The 20,108-nt window shown below is 36.7% G+C and overlaps 1 protein-coding gene across 3 annotated transcripts in view; it reads right to left on the bottom strand.

The window, feature by feature from the left end:
• The window catches only part of LOC105210133 (protein roadkill), a 158,455-nt gene that overhangs the window by 35,545 nt on the left and 102,802 nt on the right, over positions 1–20,108 (bottom strand). Inside the window, exon 1 of one of the 3 annotated variants that reach the window (XM_054236025.1) lies at positions 473–499. The exons of the other annotated variants lie outside the window; for them this stretch is intronic. The gene's annotated coding sequence lies outside the window, so the exon portion shown is untranslated. Of the gene's footprint in view, positions 1–472; positions 500–20,108 lie in introns of those variants that run through there. 3 annotated transcript variants of the gene reach the window in all.

Consider the following 20,108-nt stretch of genomic DNA (forward strand, 5'->3'; position numbering starts at 1 on the left):
TTTGTTCCAAATTTTACTTTTATAACTTTATTTATGGCTTAGTTATGGCACTTTATGTGTTTTCGGTTTTCGCCATTTTGTGGGCGTGGCAGTGGTCCGATTTTGCTCATGTGCCAAGAAATAAGTGTGCCAAGTTTCATCAAGATATCTTAATTTTTACTCAAGTTACAGCTTGCACAGACGGACGGACGGACGGACAGACAGACATTCGGATTTGAACTCCACTCTTCACCCTGATGACTTTGGTATATATAACCCTACATCTAACTCGTTTAGTTTTGGGTGTTACAAACAACCGTTATGTGAACAAAACTATAATACTCTCTTTAGCAACATTTGTTGCGAGAGTATAAAGATACATATTCACTTTGAGAGAGGAGTAAATTACTTTCAGAATTTTATACTGAGTGATTAGGAATCAATGCTGAACTTATAGAATATATATACATATATTATATTATTGCTTACTTACAGATTTTATAACGATACGAAGAGAATTAATTTGGAACCATACCTGAAAGAGCAAAAAAAAACATGATAATTTGTCAAAATATTGTTAACCTATTTTTTTGTAAACGAAATCGAACTTTCATAAGAACATAATTATAATGTAGTACTAATAGTACTCAATAATATTGAGCTATAAAAAACTACAATGTTTAATTGAATACATTTTTTTGTTTTAATTCTAATATACAAATTGTCCCACTGTATATGAATTTGAATTATTACATTATACGAAAAATCTACTTTTTTCTGGGAATTGGGATTATTTTTATTATTATTTTTTATTATAAATTTATAATTTTTTTTTCGGGAGATTGGGACATAAATAAACAAAGTACAAAGTTAGCCTCCAAAACGAAATTTTTTGGTTTCGAAGTTCGAAAAAAATACTTTTCTTTAAATAATTATTAGTAATTATATGATATAGTTACTAGAAAATAAAAAAAAAATGGAGTAAATCTACATTTTCCTCTTAATTTAATGGTATACATATATGTATATTTTTACCGGAAATTCCAGTATTTTTCGAAATATGAAATTTTTTTTTCAACGATCTAATTTTGACTATCATAATTATAATATGTTTTAAAAAGCCTTTCTTCGAACTTCGAAGTGCTATATTTCGATTTTGTTAAAAAAAAGTTAGGCCAATACCCAGCTGAGTACAGTACAGTTTTACAAGAACTACTACATCATACTGAAGTCCTTCGCTTCAACTAGTTGGACATTTTTACCCAGAGCCAAAAAAGATCAGCTTGAGAAATTTGATCTAAAGAAGGTTATTACATAAGGATTTATTTGTAATTGTAAATTGTGTCTTTGAAATTCTTCAGTATCTATATCGAGTTTATGTACGTAAGACGCTCGATAGCCAAATTTACATTACGTTCTGTTAATATATTGAAGAATAAGAGATTTTTGCGATGCACCAACAGTATTTACCAACTATTTTATTTGCCCCGAGTAGAGTTGCTTTTTAGTATGAACACGGAAAATTCTAAATACAACTGACTTATCAAGCCAAACTCGTATTAATTTGTAATTGTAACAAATGTGCAATGCGCATGTGTAGGCATTGCTTGTTAGTGAAGTGGATCGGGTATTTAAATATATTACTTTTTTTACGATGCGCTGTAGAAATCTAAGACTGCACTCGCACTTGTGAAAACACATATTCCTACATGTGCACACTTATGGATATGAGATATTTATGTATGTATTTATGTGTGAGTGTGCGTGTAAAAGTGGAGTTAATAAGAACAGCTGCGTGCACTGATGACAAGTGCATAAGCAGTTGCATGTGGATAAATGAAGACAAGGTCTAGGATCTAGTGCAGTACTTTGAGCGGAGCAAACCTATTAGGATAGCTACATAAACACATGTACACGAGTACTGCACTAGCGAGCAACATTAGGGTGGTTCTTCAAAATTTTAAGCAGCATTATCTAGCACTCTTAGGACGTTTACAATCATTGCATATCAACTTTAGTCAGTATTGCAGATGATTACGGTGTGTTCCATGGGATTCTTGGTTTAAATTAAGACAAAAATTGTAATATTTATGTGACAACTTCTACTTTTTAACATTTTTATTTCTACACTTAAGAACCACCCTAAAGCGCAAACAGGTAGAGAGGCAAAGGAGTGATTTCATTACATATCCATACAGACTCATATATGTACATATGGGCAAATGTAGTAGACATGTCTTTCACCACAACGTCTTCGCAAGACACAACGCCGGTGGTCAAAGTTGATGCCTGGTGTTGACAACAACTGACGCGTCTAAGTTGCTGGAAGACCAACCGCAGTCAATGAAATAAAAATAATAAGTTAAATCCAGAGAATCGCTAGGAAAATCTAAGATACAAAATAAACAAGCAGCCAAAAGGAAACGTAATGAAAACAAAACAAGCAGAATTGAGAAGAATAGCAAACACACACACTTTATACCGTGCATACCCTTATTTAAATACTTAAGTATATTCATAAGTATGCTGAATCGTTAGCAGCTAATAAAAATTCAAACAAATAAATATTAAAAAATGGCGGAATGGGGAATTATTATAACTTCGGTGGTATTTAAATTTCTTGTTGTCGTCTTTATGCCTCAGAAGAATATATTGGACAGAATGTGTTGAAAATTATTAAATATTGTTATTCTATTGTATCGGTTATTATATTCCCGTACCACTCTAATGTAAGTTTTCCGGTACTTTTTATATATATTATTTCTTTATGATATAGTTTATATTTTTTTATACTCTCGCAACAAAAGTTGCTAAGAGAGTATTATAGTTTTGTTCACATAACGGTTGTTTGTAAGTCATAAAACTAAACGAGTTAGATATAGGGTTATATACATATATCAAAATGATCAGGGTGACGAGACCAGTCAAAATCCGAATGTCTGTCTGTCTGTCCGTGCAACGGATAACTTGAGTAAAAATTGAGATATCTTAACGAAACTTGGAACACGTATTCCTTGGCACCCTGAGGTTGCTTTCGAAAATGGGCAAAATCGGACCATTCCCACGCTCACAAAATGGCGAAAACCAAAAACATATAAAGTGTCATAACTAAGCCATAAATAAAGTTATAAAAGTAAAATTTGGAATAAAGGATCGCACTAGGAAGGGGCATATTTCGATGTAATTTTTTTGGGGAAGTGGGCCTGGCCCCGCCCCGAAATCGGTTATTTGTATGTAACTCGCAAACCAATAAAGCTATATAAACCAAACTTTCTGCAGTCGGTACTCTTAAGTACCCCACCACACACCATGAAAGTAGTTGAAATCGGATAATAACCACGCCCACCTACCATACAAAGGTTAAGTTGAAAATTACTAAAAGTGGGTTAACTCAGTAACAAAAAACGCCAGAAACACTAAATTTCAAAGAAATAATAGCAAAAGGAAGCTGCACTCAGATTTTTTTACAATATGGAAAATGGGCGTGGCATAGTCCACTTATGAGTCAAAAACCATATCTTGGGAACTTCTAGACAGATTTCAATGAAATTCGGTATATAATATTTTCTTGACACCCTGATGACACGTGTGGAAAACGGACGAAATCGGTTCACAACTACGACAACTTCCCATATAACTCATTTTCGAATTCCATCTTATTAATTCACTTTATAATATATACATAAGGAACCAATGAAGATAGCAAAATAAAACTTTACACAAATACTGTATATGATCTGTGGCTTCACTTGTGAAAAATTTGTCGAAATCGGACTATAACTTTTCAATGCCCCGGATATCGAATATGAAGAACTCAGTGCCCCATGGTAACTTTTCACCGAAAATTTCGGTAAATCTCACAGGTATCTTAATTTAATTCAGAGGAAATATTTTTCTTCTAATAGTGTGCCTCTGTACCAGAAAAGGTTAAAATCGGGTCATAACTTCCCTTATATATGAATATATGAGAATACCTAATTATAGGATTTTCAAAAATACAATGAGCTTAATAACTTATAAATCGGTTAAGATGTGAAATATATTTATGCCGAATATATGGGTCAAATAGTGTGTTTTCTTAATAAAAATATATCAATAAATTGCGAGAGTATATAATGTTCGGTTGCACCCGAACTTAGCCTTTCCTTACTTGTTTAAACAAACATTTATGAATTTTATCAAGAAAATCTACGGAAATAAATATATTAGGATACGGCCGATCGAAATTGTATCCCCTTCAATACAAGATCAAGTATTACTGTATTTTAATATTCCTTCTCTCTTAACTGAAGGTACTCGTATCGTGAATCTCGAGCTCGGACCCGTTCGACAGAAGGCGTTTCAGAGAGCTCATACACTGAATACCTCCGAATTTTGCTTTGATAAAGTAAAACTAATTGACTTTTCCAGAATCTTTCTTCAAAGAACTTCACAACTAGGAACTATTAGAGAAACCCTCGCTACCGAATACGATATATTTCCTTATTCAAATAGCATTCTTCTTTTAAAACCCCTAAGTCGACATTGGTATGTGTACTAGGTTAGGTGAGGTGTACTAGGTTAGGTATTAAAAGATCACGACTACGATAAAATAATATGAAAAAATTTAAGAATAGAAGTTTCGAAACAGAGTAGTTTTCGGTATGTAATAATCGGCATGTGATAATCTTCGAAATCACAGAACACAGTTGAACTACCATAATTTGAAGTTCTCCATAACTCGAGCTCTTGAATTGACAATAGAAGTCAAATTTCTTACAAATTCCGTAACTCGGAAATCTCTCTAACTCGAAATTTTTTTGTGGAATATGATGATTCGAGTTAGGGAAGTTCAACTGTATATGAAAACTAAAAGCCTAAAACCGAAGCAGAAGTCTCCAGTTGAGCTGAGAGGTTAGAAAACTCTAACTTTGGTGACAAGGACGCACGTTGCGACGTTTCAGTGTGAAATAGAAGATCTGTATGAAATATATTTATGTTAGACAAGGCGTGACAATGTCAGCTGAGAACCGTATGCATAGTGAGACGTTGCCATGGTATGTTAAACCCCTGGGATGTACGTACTTCGTTTGCATGGAAGGCAGCTAGTAGACAGCGGCAAATTGCAAATCGGTTAGTCACAGGCTCACACACATATGCAGCTAAAAGAATGCTACAATTACATTCGAATGGCATCTTTGTGGAATGACTTTTATGCGTCCACATGGAAATAGAGTAGCTGCGCCATTTATGTGTAACCAATGCGTTGTAAGGGCATTACAGCAGACGAACTATGTGCTGACGGGGCAAGGCGCAGCGTGTGCGGTACGCAGTTGGCTGAATTGGCAGGAAGAGGATAAAACTGGTCGCACAGGAAGGTAAGAAGCCATACAAGCACGCGCTTGACTCTTTTGTTGTTGCCAGCTAATGTTGCCACCGCTGCTGTTGGCTGTAACCGCAAGCATGATACACTTGCGGTTACGTTTGAGAACTTTGTGCAAGAAACGGCACAGCGGTGTAGCCTATTCGATAGTCGCATGTAGACGATGAATTGTTGTAACAGAAAACAAAAAAAAAACGGGAAAAGCTGTCGGCAAATACAAAAATAACACATACATTTAAATAACCCTGCCGAACAAAGTCCATACGCAATGGCAACTGTGTGACTGCATCTATCCTGTCATCCTAGACTATGCTTTTGCTGCTGTCTATAATTTACCCTCAAGCTATCGGCATCTTCAAACTCACTGATCTTTGCGTGCGTAATGCTCTTGTGTCATGGCACATGCTCTCGTATGTCAGCGTAAAGAATTTGCTCTTAGGCCTGTTAGCAACTGGAGAAGCATATGTCGAGTGTTTGCTGTATACTCCAGCCCAACTGGTGGTTTGTTGCGGCAGTAATTGCTTTTGACACAGTGTACTCAGCTCAATATGTTTTTAGTTAAATAATTTATAGTTTGGAAATTACAATTGCTAATCGGAAAAAGGATGAAGTCATAGGGAATTTCGTATTGCTAAATTTTAAGTTGTCAAAGGTGGATATCACATACGGAATTTAAGATAGATCGATTCACTGCAGACTCCAATGCTGACAGTTGACCGATGATGACGGCAGAGAAAATCGAGATTTGATCTGAAAGTGTTGACAATTGGTTTCTAATACTTCCGATTTGGGAAAAGGGTCGACCATATAATATTTTAATTCGAAATTTAGGGGAATATTATTGCTTATTTCCAGAGAAAGCTTCAATAGGTTGTATTTTAGGGCCGGACAATTACAGATTCAATTGTGAAACCCAGCATACATATATCCAGCGATAATCTCTTAAAGCAGAGAATGTACGGTTATTTCTATAAACTACTGTAAATGGATGATCCTTCTTATAGTTGCTACAAGATTTTTAGATCCAATAAGCAGATTAACCTGTCTGTGAAGTTGTCTAAAGCTTATACCAAGGCGGCTTACTGTCATGTTCTGAGGCTTCGGGTTAAGCTGTCATTAAACCCAACATAGTGTGTGGTCCTTTTAATTCATGTTTTCATAATCGAAACTATATTTAAAACACAATCTTTGCACGCTTCACCCACCGTATGAGTGACGCTTTGTGAGTTACGCTGAAGTAAATTTATACACAGACGGTCTCTCTTTAAGCCTGAGTGTGAAAAGTACATAGACAATCTGCAAAATAAATTACTTGGACAAACAGTAGCCGAAGCGCGTCAGCTGCGTCAGACGCGGTTAAATGGCATTGTGGAAGTGAGTAACTATTTTGTATTTGGTATTTGCTACTTTTGCTGCGGCATTGTCAAATGGTTATTAGCATATACACATGCCATATGTACATATGTATGTATGCATATGCTCTTTAGTAAGTGATCATATTAATGTGTGATGTGGATACAGAAATCGTCTACAATTATTTATGTACGACCGCCCAGAAGTCAATTAACACTTCGACTTAAAATAGAATGGGGAAATAGGAGAAACTCTCGCAAACAGCGGATGTGAGAAATATTGTTGGAAAGCTTGGAAGACACTACTAATTGTACGAGTTAAGAAAATGTTACGCTCTATTTTTTTAGGCGCAGAAAGCTGGTGAATTTGTTTGTTGGTAGTTTAAAACTTACTGTTGAGTTTCAGTATTTTGAATTTGGGTTCCCTAGTCCGCAAAACCAAAGTTTGAAGTAGGGTCTTACATAAATGTAAATCACTTAACAGTTATGATAGTTATCGGTTGGTTATTGCATAATAATTGAGGTTAGAGTGGTGGAGAAAAAATTTGTCAACCAAAATATTTCGACAAAATAGCAGTATGAATATGTTATTTGGGTACCCCTGACACATAACTGATTTTAAATATTAATTGCTGCAAAAAATAAAAATTAATAAAAAATTGCTCTAACATGGAAACTGAGGTTTATATATAACAAATATGTATAGAAAGAGACTTGCCACACTTATTGAACTTCCAAATATAGATTTATAGAAAAAATTAAAAAATGTGTATCAAATACATAAATATTATTTGAGAAATTATTATTACAAACATATGGCTCCTTGGTGTTGCCACTTGATAAGAATTATTATTTTTAGTTTTTTTAGTTTACTCTTTTATAGTAATTTTCTTTCTAGAAAAAAAAAAATATTTTTTTTTTAATGCAAAATTTATAAAATTCAATCAAAAATATGAAAACGCTTGAAGTCGCCTCGATTTTCCTTCGCTAAAATACGCAAACACGGATGAACCTCAATAAAAGTGCAAATAGCCATTTGAATATTGCGTTCATTTCGCATGGGAAATAAATAAATAAAAAAATGAAACCGCAACTAAAACAAATTCGCCAAAAGAAAGTCGTGCAAAAATAATCAAATAAATAACAAAAAATTGCGTAAATATCATGCGCATACTCGTATGTATATTTGTAAGTATGTGTGAGCCCGTATAAATTTTGATTAATGCCATGAACTACTTTTTCCGCATGCCACTGGCGTAATGATGATGGCGATGAGCGTTGCGGATGCCGCTGCTAGCTGCTCTGCTGTGCCGCTTGCGATTCAACTCATTTTAGGCGATATGTGTAGATCTAAAGCCGCTTTCACGCCAACAAATGTTAACAGTTACAACCATGCACGAAAAATTGAAATGAATGAAATAATTTTTGGGAAATTTAGGGTTATAGTTTTTGTATTTTCAGAAAACTTCATAAATAGAAACAAGTACAGAAGGGCTCAGGTGCATCCCTGCACAAAGAAACAAAGTAAACTCAAGGATGGAAAATCATTATATTGGGTAGATTCTGGCTAGGGGAAGGTCTCGAAATTTTTTTCCTCAATGTTTTTTTTTTTATTTTGATTTTTTTTATTGGCGTTCAACCGTTTAGCCGGTTATAGCCGAATCGATGAGAGCGCGCCACTCTTCTCTTTCCTTCGCGGTTGGAGATTGCAAGTGTAACCAGCTCGCTCTCCATCTGGTCCCTTCAACGGAGTGGAGGCCTTCTCCTTCCTCGGTTTCCTCCGGCGGGTACTGCATCGAACAATTTCAGGGCTGGAGTGTTTTCGTCCATTCGGACAACATGACTTAGCCAGCGTAGCCGCTGTCTTTTTATTCGCTGAACTATGTCAATGTCGTCGTATAACTCGTACAGCTCATCGTTCCATCGTCTGCGGTATTCGCCGTTGCCAATGTTCTGAGGACCATAAATCTTGCGCAAAATTTTCCTCTCGAAAACTCCTAGTGTCGTCTCATCTGCTGTTGACATCGTCCAAGTTTCTGCACCATAAAGCAGGACGTGAATGATAAGCGACTTGTAGAGTTTGATTTTTGTTCGTCGAGAGAGGACTTTACTGTTCAATTGCCTACTTCTAAGTCTTTCCTCAATTTTACAAAGATATATTTACACATTTACCGTAATAATCGACAAACAAATATGTAAAATAACGAAAATTTTACTTTAGGTAAATGTACCCATTTCCCCAACCACTAACTAAACTAAATCGAATTATCAAAATCTACAACAAAAAACAAAAATCCAAAGAAAATATCAAAATCAATAAAGCGAGAAAGTGTGATTACGAAACAGAGCTAATAAAATTAACAGTTAATTAAAAAAAATGCAGACTTTCAAAAGCAAACCGAACAACAAACAAATGAAAAAAAAACAACAACAACAAAAAACAATGAATGAATTAGTGCAATCGAACGCTTGGCCGCGCAAAGATGCTTCAATGCAGGCAATCTATAGTGGGGGAAAAAACAATTCAAAGAAATAAATGAATTTAAATTTTTTATCCCACGGCATTTTGGCGATAGCATATACATACATATGTATGCACACGCGAACATACTCACTTAAATGCCTTGATATACTGTACATTATGCATCTAGCAAAAACAACAAATCACAGCGAGATCACCAAAATGAGCGCATACGTGACGGCAAATACATATATACATACACACATACAGAGTGGCGACGTCAGTCAGTGCCAACTAGATAACAACAACAACAGCAAATAGCAACAAATGCTGCCAATCAATTGAGCGTTTAGGCCAAGCTAACAAAAGCTGACGCTTATTAGCAATGAGACACTAAGCCAAGTCAGACAAGTCAGCCAAGTCAGACACATGCAGCAAAATCAGCTAGTGGACCAGTCATCAATCGCTCAATAAATGATGACTGCAATGAATGACGAAGCGCAAGAAGAAGCGGCGCAAGAAGCAAAGAGTGAGATACGAAAAAAAGTGGCAATCAAAAAAAAGCAAGCAAACTGAAGGCGGTAGACGTGCTAATAGTTCGAAATATGGCAAAGAAGCGAAACACACAAAGCGCGCGGTTGGCTAATGAAAAAGAATACGCAAAAAAGTGGTGAATAATAAAAGCAAAAACAAACAAGTAAGGAAGGGCTAAGTTCGGTTGTAACCGAACATTTTATACTCTCGCAATTTATTGATGTAATTTTATAAAGATAACACAATCCGACCCATATATTCGGTATGAAGTTCAATAGAATAACGAAAATCATCATAAATAGTATATGGGGACTGAGGTAATTCCTAAACCGATTTCACTCGTTTTCACCACCAAGATACAATGTATCGAAGACTATACGCTCACTTAATTTAATATTACTTATAATTAGGTATATGGGATCTGGGGGAAGTTATGACCCGATTTTTACCATTTCAGGTACAGAGAGAAACTGTTATAAGAAAAAAATTCAGAGGGAATGAATTACATTAAATTAGTTGAGAGATTTACCCATATTTTCGGTTAAAATTTAACCTTAGGCGCTGAGTTCAACATGTTCGATATCTGGGGCCTTGAAAAGTTATAGTCCGTTTTCGACAATTTTTTCACAAGTGATGCCACAGATCATATACTGTATTTGTGTAAAGTTTTATTTCGCTATCATCATTGGTTCCTAATGTATATGTTATAAAGTGAAGGATTCAGATGGAATTTCATTGAAATCTGTCTAGCAGTTCCTGAGATATGGTTTTTGACCCATAAGTGGGCGACGCCACGCCCATTTTCCATTTTGTAAAAAAATCTCAGTGCAGCTTCCTTCTGCCATTTCTTATGTAAAATTTGGTGTTTCTGACGTTTTTCGTTAGTGAGTTAACGCACTTTTAGTAATTTTCAACCTAACCTTTGTATGGGAGGTGAGCGTGGTTATTATCCAATTTCTTTCATTTTTGGACTGTATAAGGAAATGGCTAAAATAAACGACTGCAGAAAGTTTGGTTTATATAGCTTTATTGGTTTGCGAGTTATATACAAAAAACCTATTTGGGGGTGGGGTCACGCCCACTTTTCCAAAAAAAATACATCCAAATATGGCCCTCCCTAATGGGATCCTATGTTCCAAATTTCATTTTCATAACTGTATTTATGGCTTAGTTATGACACTGTATAGGTTTTCGGTTTCCGCCAATTTGTGGGCGTGGCAGTGGACCGATTTTGCCCATTTTCGAAAGCAACCTCCTCAGGGTGCCAAGGAACATATGTTCCAAGTTTTATTACGATATCTTAATTTTTACTCAAGTTATCGCTTGCACGGATACGGACGGACAGACAGACAGACGGACGGACAGACATCCGGATCCACTCGTCATCCTGATCATTTATGTATGTATATATAACCCCATATCTAACTCTTATATTTCTTGGTGACACAAACAACCGTTAGGTGAACAAAACTATTATACTCTGTGCAACAGGTTGCGAGAGTATAAAAAAATGTGTCTATGAATAACTAAGCTGCGCTTTGAGGCCTCTTTGACTTGCTGCCTAAATTGCCTTGGCTTCGAAAATAGCGGTTATTTATTCTAAGGTAAATCAACTTTGCGGTTAGTTTTTATGCTGCTATGCTGTTATTATTGTAGTTGTTGTACGCGTAATGCTCAATGATAGTTCAATGAAATGTTTAAGCGTGAAATAGTTGGAGATTTGCATACGACGAATGAGATAATACAAAAAGAACGAATTAAAAGCAATTTAATTAACGTTAAGTAGAATAAATTAGTATAGATTTAAAAAAATATTAACAAAATAAGTAGCTTAAAAGCATAAAGTGACATACGTGAATAGCGATATACCACTTGAGATAGCTGCTCTCTTGCATTGAAATTAACGGGAGAGCATTGTTTTATTTTCCTTTTGAGCGTAAAACCTACATGTAATAACGAATTATTTAAGAAAAGATCGTTAGACAGCCCTTTTCGAAATTTTTTCTATCGGTAATTCAAGTCCATAAAGTTGTCTACTATCTAATAATCCTATCGGTTGCAGTGATTGAAAAACATGACGGGAAAGAAATTTGTTTTGACTTAGGTCCACTGGCCATTTTTTTGATTCATTAGGAGTTTATTGGTATCACAAAGGAAAGCGCTCAAAACTGTCTAAGAGAGATCTTCCTGCATATGCAGAAATCTGCCCATTAACCTAACCTCATCTATTGTAGGTCCACTGGCCATTTTTTTGATTCATTAGGAGTTTATTGGTATCACAAAGGAAAGCGCTCAAAACTGTGTAAGAGGGGTCTGCCTATTAATCTAACCTAACCTAGGTCCACTGGCTCTTAGATTTTTGGTCGTAAACTAATGTTACTAAAAGTATAAGCAATAACTATACAAATTCTTTAAAGAAAAAATTTAGGTTTAGACTTTTAGAGAACTTTAATGAATTAAAACCCTATTACATCTCAAAGTACCCTCAAATCACTTAGAACACTGCAAAGAAGAACAAATGTATCGAACACCAAAATTTATTATAACAAATGGGAATATTTGAAATCTTGCTTTGTCTTGGTGATATTTTCAAATGTATGCTATGTACAACATTCAAAGACGTTTGACTGTGTCTAACCTAAAAAAGTTTTCGTTAATTTAAGTTAAGGTTTATTTAACTAAATATTTACTAATTAGACGTAAGAGATTACCGCAGAGTGGAGCGGAAACGACGAGTGTATGTTGGTAAGATTTCAGCTTCAGTGTAAATCAACAAAACAGCAAATAATAAATAAATAGTAAATCGGTCAAATGTCAAATGGCATTGAAAGTTAGTGTTTTGCGGCAGACGATGGGCGAGCGGCCGTAGAGGTGCTACAAAACTGGGCCTGGCCCAACAAAGTCAGCGGCTGCGACAACTACGACGACAACGACCTGGTTGCAGTGCTTCGTATATCACTTGCGAAGGCGGCGCCTGCGACCCCGACCAACCGCGCTCGTCCGTCCATTTAAAGCTAATCACTTAAGCAAACATATTTATGTATTGCCATTTGATTTTGAATGGTGAAACTTTTGCGTAGGCTTGAGTTCGATGAAAAAATTGTATTTATTTATATACGAGTATGTATGTGTATATATGTTTTCTTAAAGCTTGTGAAAAAAATATTATACAAAAAATTTTCTATAAATATCATTACAGTGCTGAAAGACAACAAAAAACAAATAAAACAAAACGCGCAGCCGCAGCTACATTGCATTTAACAATGCATGTTACAGCAGCAACAACAATAACAATGCGTTAGCAAAGTTAGCATTTTGTAGTGCCGTCATTTGTGAAAAATTGGGTTATTGTCATCCATAATGTCGTTTGAGCGGCGATTTTGTGAGAAAATTTGTGTCAAGTAAATCGAGTTTACATTGGCGTTAAGCGCAAATATTTAAGCAAATGCTCATGCACACGCGCACACTTACATATTAGCAAACACGTGTTTGGTGTTGTGTGTTGAGCTGGTGGCATTACAAATGTACCCGCACATCGGGTGCAAGTAATAAATCTTTACTGAGCAGCGATTTTTTTCTATAAAAGTAATGATAATTTGTTTCAAATAATTAGTTTATATAACATGTGAACTTGGCTAGATGCAAATGCTAGACAATACTTGAGTAAGACTTTTTAACCCCGATTCAAGACAATTTCTATAACTTATTGACGGCTTTACGGTTAATGCTTTAGACTTTTTTATACTCTATGGCAACTGATCTTAAGTACCAAAGGTGATATATGATTTCAATGTTATAGAACAAACAACTGATCTAATGATCTCTGAAGTTATTGCCTCTAATTAATTAACTCACTAAGTGGCATTCTGATAGTTTATTTCATCAATAAAATTTAAAGGTAAGTATTTATCATCATACAAGCTTAGGTTACCTAGCTCCTCTATCAAGGAATACCTTTATTTTTTTATTTATAGATGAGTTACAATTTAGATCTGGACCAAAAATCTATATACCATGAGTAAAAACAATATGCCTCTTCTTAACTGGCGTAGGAAGCGCTTTCGTGGTTATAGCCGTTTGGCGCCAATTGGAAATCCCAAGTGCTGCCTGGTCCTGGTCTTTCCAAAGGAGTGGAGGGTTTCCTATTTCTCGGCTACCACCAGCGGCTACTGCATCGAACACTTTCAAAACTGGAGCGCTTGCGTCCAATCGGACAACATGACCTAGCCAGGGTAGCCGCTGTCTTATTCGCTGAACTATGTCAATGTCGTCGTATAACTCGTGCAGTTCATCGTTCTATTGTCTGCGGTATTCGCCGTTGCCAATGTTGAAGGGGCCGTAAATCTTGCGCAAAACCTTTCTCTCGAAAACTAACAGTACCTTCTCATCGGATGTTGACATCGTCCACGCTGCACCATAAAGCAGGTCAAAATTATCTACAACTTCAAAGTTATGACGTGGGAGCCAAGACGCGACAAGAGATATTTCGTCTTGTCCTCTCTCTACTATGATATCTACAAACGTATTTTTTAAACACTTTTTAACACTTTTTGGAAATTGCTATTTAATTCGTATAATTCTGACAAATTCTAACCTCAACTATCCTTAATCTCAAAATGTTAAAAACGGTGAGTCTTGTATTCTAATAATGACGGTTTAACATTTCAAAGCACCAATTGTATTAATGAGATGAGACAACTTGCATACACAATTTAGATTCTTACTTGATCCACAATCTGCAGCATAAATAGGATCTTAGTCAGAAACTGTCGATAGTTAATAACATTCTTATAGTGCGATCATCACCGTTCATATGAAATTTTAGGAGTTCCAGTCAAACTTAACTTGATCTAACCTCGGAACCACAATGTCGCAGTGCATTTGCAGAGATTGGTATCTATAGATTCGAATTTTTTTGCATTCTATAACTGCAAGCAGATGTGCAAATCTCGTTAAAAATAGCATTTTTCTAACTATGTTGATTATGCTGAAAATTATCTGTCCAACTTGTCACAACTCATAAATTCTGATTGAAAATTTCTATTTTCTCGAAGACATTCCTTTCAGCAGTTGAAAATTCACTTAAATGGCATTTGTCTCGAGAACAACTAATTCATCCGACACAAATAAGAAAAAAAGACAACTGTTGCGACTTCCTGTGGCTAGTGCGTGTGTGGTCTCAGACTATCCTACCTACTGCCATAACTGTAGACAATATGTCACAGCATGGTCTGGCATTAAAACTGTGCAAATAAAATCAATGCTATGTCAAAACAAACCACCGATTTTAAATTATTGCTTACACTTTGTGTGGTGACTCACAGGCATACACAACGATTGTGCCGAAGTGTCCTTTCGTTATTGTCCTTAATTTTCGTGCAGTGGAAATGTCGTTTATTTTAAGTGACCCACAAAGCTATTATTACCTGTTTGCATTGGTGATTGCGCTGAGCAACAACAACAAAAGCAAGTATAAACAATAAGAAAGGCAGGTGCTACGCTGCAGGTTTTATAGACATCAGGATTTTTATGGGGATCCTTTGCAGCTGCGGCTCGCAGAGAGCTCCCATAGCGTTTGTTTATGCTGGACTAAAACCAATGAACATGCACAATAGCAACTACAAAGCAATTGGCTCTTTGCCTGTGTGTTGGCGACTACCTTCCTTTTCAACAAAGCCATGCATAGGTCCACAATCCGTAGATCTGCTGAAGAGACAAGCTCAATCAACTTTGACAGATTAGTAGAAGCTGAGAAAGCATTGAAAGAAAAGTGCATAGAAAGATGCATTGGATCAGACAAATCTTTCTGCTCACTGAAAGACAACAACACAACAAAGCGGAGGCAATAAGCAGTAATGATTACAATAAGAAAAAGGCAATTACAAATAATTAAACGAGTGCAGTCCATAATTGAATTTCCTTCACTAGACAAAGGCACCAGCAAGCGTCTCGTCGAGACATGTACGTATGAACCCAAGTGCCAGGTAAGTGCTCGAGGCAAAGAAAGCCACACAGCATACAAAAAAGAAACCAATTACAAATACAAAAATATGCAAAAAAAAAATTGTAGAATGGCAAGTGAATAGAACGCTTCGCAGCGTGCTAATCCCATTCTTTGCAAGTGTGAGTTGTGTGGTAAAACGCTTTTAGAAAAAAATAATTGTTAAAAAAATTACAACAACAAGAAAAGATAGAAACCCTAAAGCCAGTCATTGGCTGACTGACTAAGTGTATGCGAGAGCAAATAAAACAAATCAGAAATTAAATGAAAGAACAATTGAAGAAAGAATGGCACCACGGCGGCAGTGGCAGTGTCCATTGAAGTTGGAAGTTCGTCGCAAGTCGTACGCTGAACATTCAGTCAGTGAAGCGATCAGCAAGCGTCAACTCATATGCCTGCATTTATGTACAGTTGGGTTGCGAAAATAAGCAGTGTGTTTTGGTCGCTTTTGGCGTCACTCATTCCAAAATCATTCCTTGAAGAATGACAAAAGGGACGCTACAAAAGTAAACCGATAGAGACAGATAGAAACCACGAGGTCTTTTGACATTTCTCTTTGCCATTTCATCATGGAAAGATACATATACGATCAACAACGAGTCGAAATTATTAAAATTTACTACCGAAATTCGGAGTCAGTAGCCTCAACATTAAGAGCGCTACGTCCAATTTATGGTCGTCATAATCGTTCTGTCCTATGATTTCCGAAATTTTTTTTAAATTTTTTTTTTTAACCACGTTTTGTGAACGGCTCAGTCAATTGGCCTTCTCGGTCCTGCGATTTGACGCCGTTAGACTATTTCCTGTGGGGCTACGTCAATATATGGTCTATGCCAACGAACCAGTGACGATTGATGAACTTCGTACGAATATCGAACGTGAAATTGCGAAAACCATCGAAAATTGGGTTAATCGTCTGGACTTCTGCCAGCGTGCTCGTGGAGGTCATGCATAAGAAATGTGCTGTTACAATAACAAAAAATAACAAAATTGATTACCACTAAATGTCATTCTGCTAATTTTCTGCATGCAACTGTGCAACTGCCGCAGCACAGTATCCGATATGGTACACGCTTGACTTCAGTCAACGTTCTGCTCAAGTGACTATGGAGATTGGTTGCCGTCGCGCGAGGACGAGCGTAAGCCACCGGCGACGACTGACTATTGTGACGCTCAGACGTCATTTTCAATATTCCCGCACGGGATCGGCTGGCATCTACCACTGTCTGGGTTGACTGACGTCGCTGGCGCTGACGAACCGCACACGATGTGTGTGGCATAATGCGTTAGTTTTGTTCGCCAATTACTTATATAAAGGAAGCCAGTGTAGTGCCGATAGTGGCGGTTCTGTGAAATGTGGATAAGTGACCCGATAAGAATGATGCTCTACAAGTAGTGTGGGAAATGCATTAAGCATAATGGGCTTTAAACGAATGTGTGATTGATTGCAAGAAAAAAGAACAAACTGAGATATTCATGTGATAGTAATAAATCAATGTTTTATTGCGTTCTATTCAAAGGAGTGCTGTTGAAGACTATAATTGATTAATTACATGTCATCGTGAGTTGAAAGGTTTTCAAACTCATAAACTCACCTTCACTGGTATTTTCACAAACCAATTACAAAAAGCTTTTAAAAAATGACAGACCTCGCCTTGATCTACATACAAATCTCTGGAAAGTCTTTATAGTTTAGTATATTAGACACTTGTTGTTACGCAGTAGAACTGTGATCTTTTGTTCTTTTCCTTCTACTGCCGTTCTATATGTTCTAAATATACTCTCCATATCAAAATACTTATCTAAAACTCCATCTTTCAAGACCGAGGAAAATCCTTAGCTGGTACGATGAGATTGAAGGTGTAGGTTCCGGAAGACTTAACGAAACATGTCTCATTTAAAAGGAAAACAACTAATCATTGGACTACGTTTTGAGCGAACTCTCAAAATATTTAAAAAGACTTCTCTCAAATTTCATCCGAGGAATACTATTAACTGGTGCGATAAGATTGAAGGTGTAGTTTCGGGAAGTTCTTGACGAAAAATGTCCCATCTAATAGAAAAATCCTTAGCTGGTCCGATGAGATTAAAGGTGTAGGTTCTGGAAGATCTTAACGAAACATATCTCATCTAACAGGAAAACAACTAATCATTGGACTACATTTTGAGCGAACTCTGAAAAATTTCAGAAGACTTCTCTCAAAGTCCATCTCTCACGACCGAGAAATACTATTAACTGGTACGTTGAGATTGAAGGTGTAGTTTCGGGAATATCTTGAAGTGATGGATTAGATGGGAATCTAATAGGAAATTAACTAATCGTTGGACTACGTTTTGAACGAACTCTATGAAAATAAGGTTTGCCAGAAAAAGATAGTGATTGGTCACTAGTGGTGTGGAATGTCTTCGGAATGTATTGTACAGAGCTCAGGTCTCTTTGTTTATAGACAAACAACACAACTTTTCAATACTTTTAGGTCGAGACTAAGAACGAGACTAAATTATAAGTTTCCTATTTCGTTCATGGCTCCAACAACAACAACCATAGAATATACTGAGCTTCATTCATTCCGGAAGCTTATATAACATTTTAGTGTCGCATTTAAACTTCTTGTCCAATAATTTCCTACCGGTTCGAGGCTCTGTGGCAGCAAACACATCATGTCGGAAGGGGAATAGAAAGATCTTTCAGCGCTGAACGCACATATTGGCGACTTTGTGAGCGTATTTGTTGAAGCACTGTTTGCATGCGTGTGTGTGGTCAGGGAAGTTGACAAACAATGCACGCACACACGCTGACACGAACCGCACATCGGGACACACAAGTTGCAGATGCAATACAAATATACAAGAGAGCGGCTGAGAAGAAATATTGTTTCTACTATTGGAATTTATTATTTTTCACGCCGCCAAACATACATATGTACATATTTGAATATCATACATATGTATGTATGTGTGTGTCGACGCAGGACTAAAGTCAAGTATGAAAGTGCTGCACCGACGAAGGATGTGACGCCGCATGCTACCTGGCATCAGTGAGGAACGCCAGTTTGTAGTCGGCGCTAGGCGGTCGCATTAAACATTATAAAGGCACCAATTCCCAGCCAGTAAGAAAGACGACAATTGCGAATGTTAATAAATTTTATATTAAAAATGCCACCAAAGACGAGCGACCACAACTAAGCGCACATATGTATGTCCTCGGTCAGCTACAGATTGCGCTGCTGAAACGCTAAGCGGTCAGCGATCGCTGCTGAGGTTTGGGAGACAAGACGACAGCGGTTTGCTGCGACTGGATTTTTTATGCCCGAGTACAAATGATAAAGGAATGTATCATAACTATGTTGTTTGATGGCACGAAGAACCAGACAGTTGATCCGAAGATATGCTGGTAAGACCTTGTAGATCTGTCAAGTTCGTAAAAAATGGAGACAACCGAACGATTATTGAAATAGTTAGTGGTAGTCACAAAGATAGCATTTCGGTTCCGTTCGTACTCAGCACTATCTTATTAAATTCGGGTATTAAAAAGAAACAAATTTCCACGAGTATTCAAATTCATGTAATCCATCGTGTTTGGTGCGACTCGAAGACTTGATGGAGTAGTTGGTGCTGGTGTGACGAACGACTCGTTCTGAGTGAAGATTCTACCCAAAGTAGCAAAGAGTTTTACATTCATATAAATAATTTTTTCCACTTCTATAAATATCACAGAGATCACTATCGGTTTATAGTGGCTCATGCAAATAAATAGGTAGATGTGTGTGTAACGCAATTTCTTGGTAGGTTTGTGGTTTCCGTATAAACCACCAAATCAGATAGACATCTATACAGAGCTGTTGGTTCATCCGCTTGTCTGGCTGTCTCTCTGTCTGTCTATTTGTCTGTTGATCTGGCTGTCCGAAAAGGTGCTGACTTCCCTTGCGTCGCTGTGCGGATCACGTTTCTTGTGGCAGCGTTGGTGGCATTTTTTATGCGCTCTTCAATGACTGCTACTCCTCTCATTTTACATTTGTTTTCTGTTATTGTATTTTATTTGTGTGGTTGTTGTAGCATTTATTGTTATTGCCGTCATTAGCGCAATCAAAACACGCAGGCCACCAACAATCAACAAGATACACAACCATATACATATAAACATATGCATGTATCTAAGTATGCCTCAGTACCTGGGGATTCCAAAAACAACACCAAAGTATGTTGGTTATAAAAATCGAGACGCTTAAACGACCGCTAAGCACCAATCTTAGACAATGAGCCAATGAGTCAAATTTAATTTGTACCGTTTTTTGATAATTTTATGTTCTGTTTTTATTATTAATTCCTTTTTCAATTTTTTTTTCAACGTCGTTGCCGCCGTCGTCGTCGTTGTTAGGCGTATTTATGTTCATTTGTGACCTTTACAGTGCGCGCATA

This window comes from Zeugodacus cucurbitae, chromosome 2 (genome assembly GCF_028554725.1).
Source record: "Zeugodacus cucurbitae isolate PBARC_wt_2022May chromosome 2, idZeuCucr1.2, whole genome shotgun sequence".
Lineage (NCBI taxonomy): Eukaryota > Metazoa > Arthropoda > Insecta > Diptera > Tephritidae > Zeugodacus > Zeugodacus cucurbitae.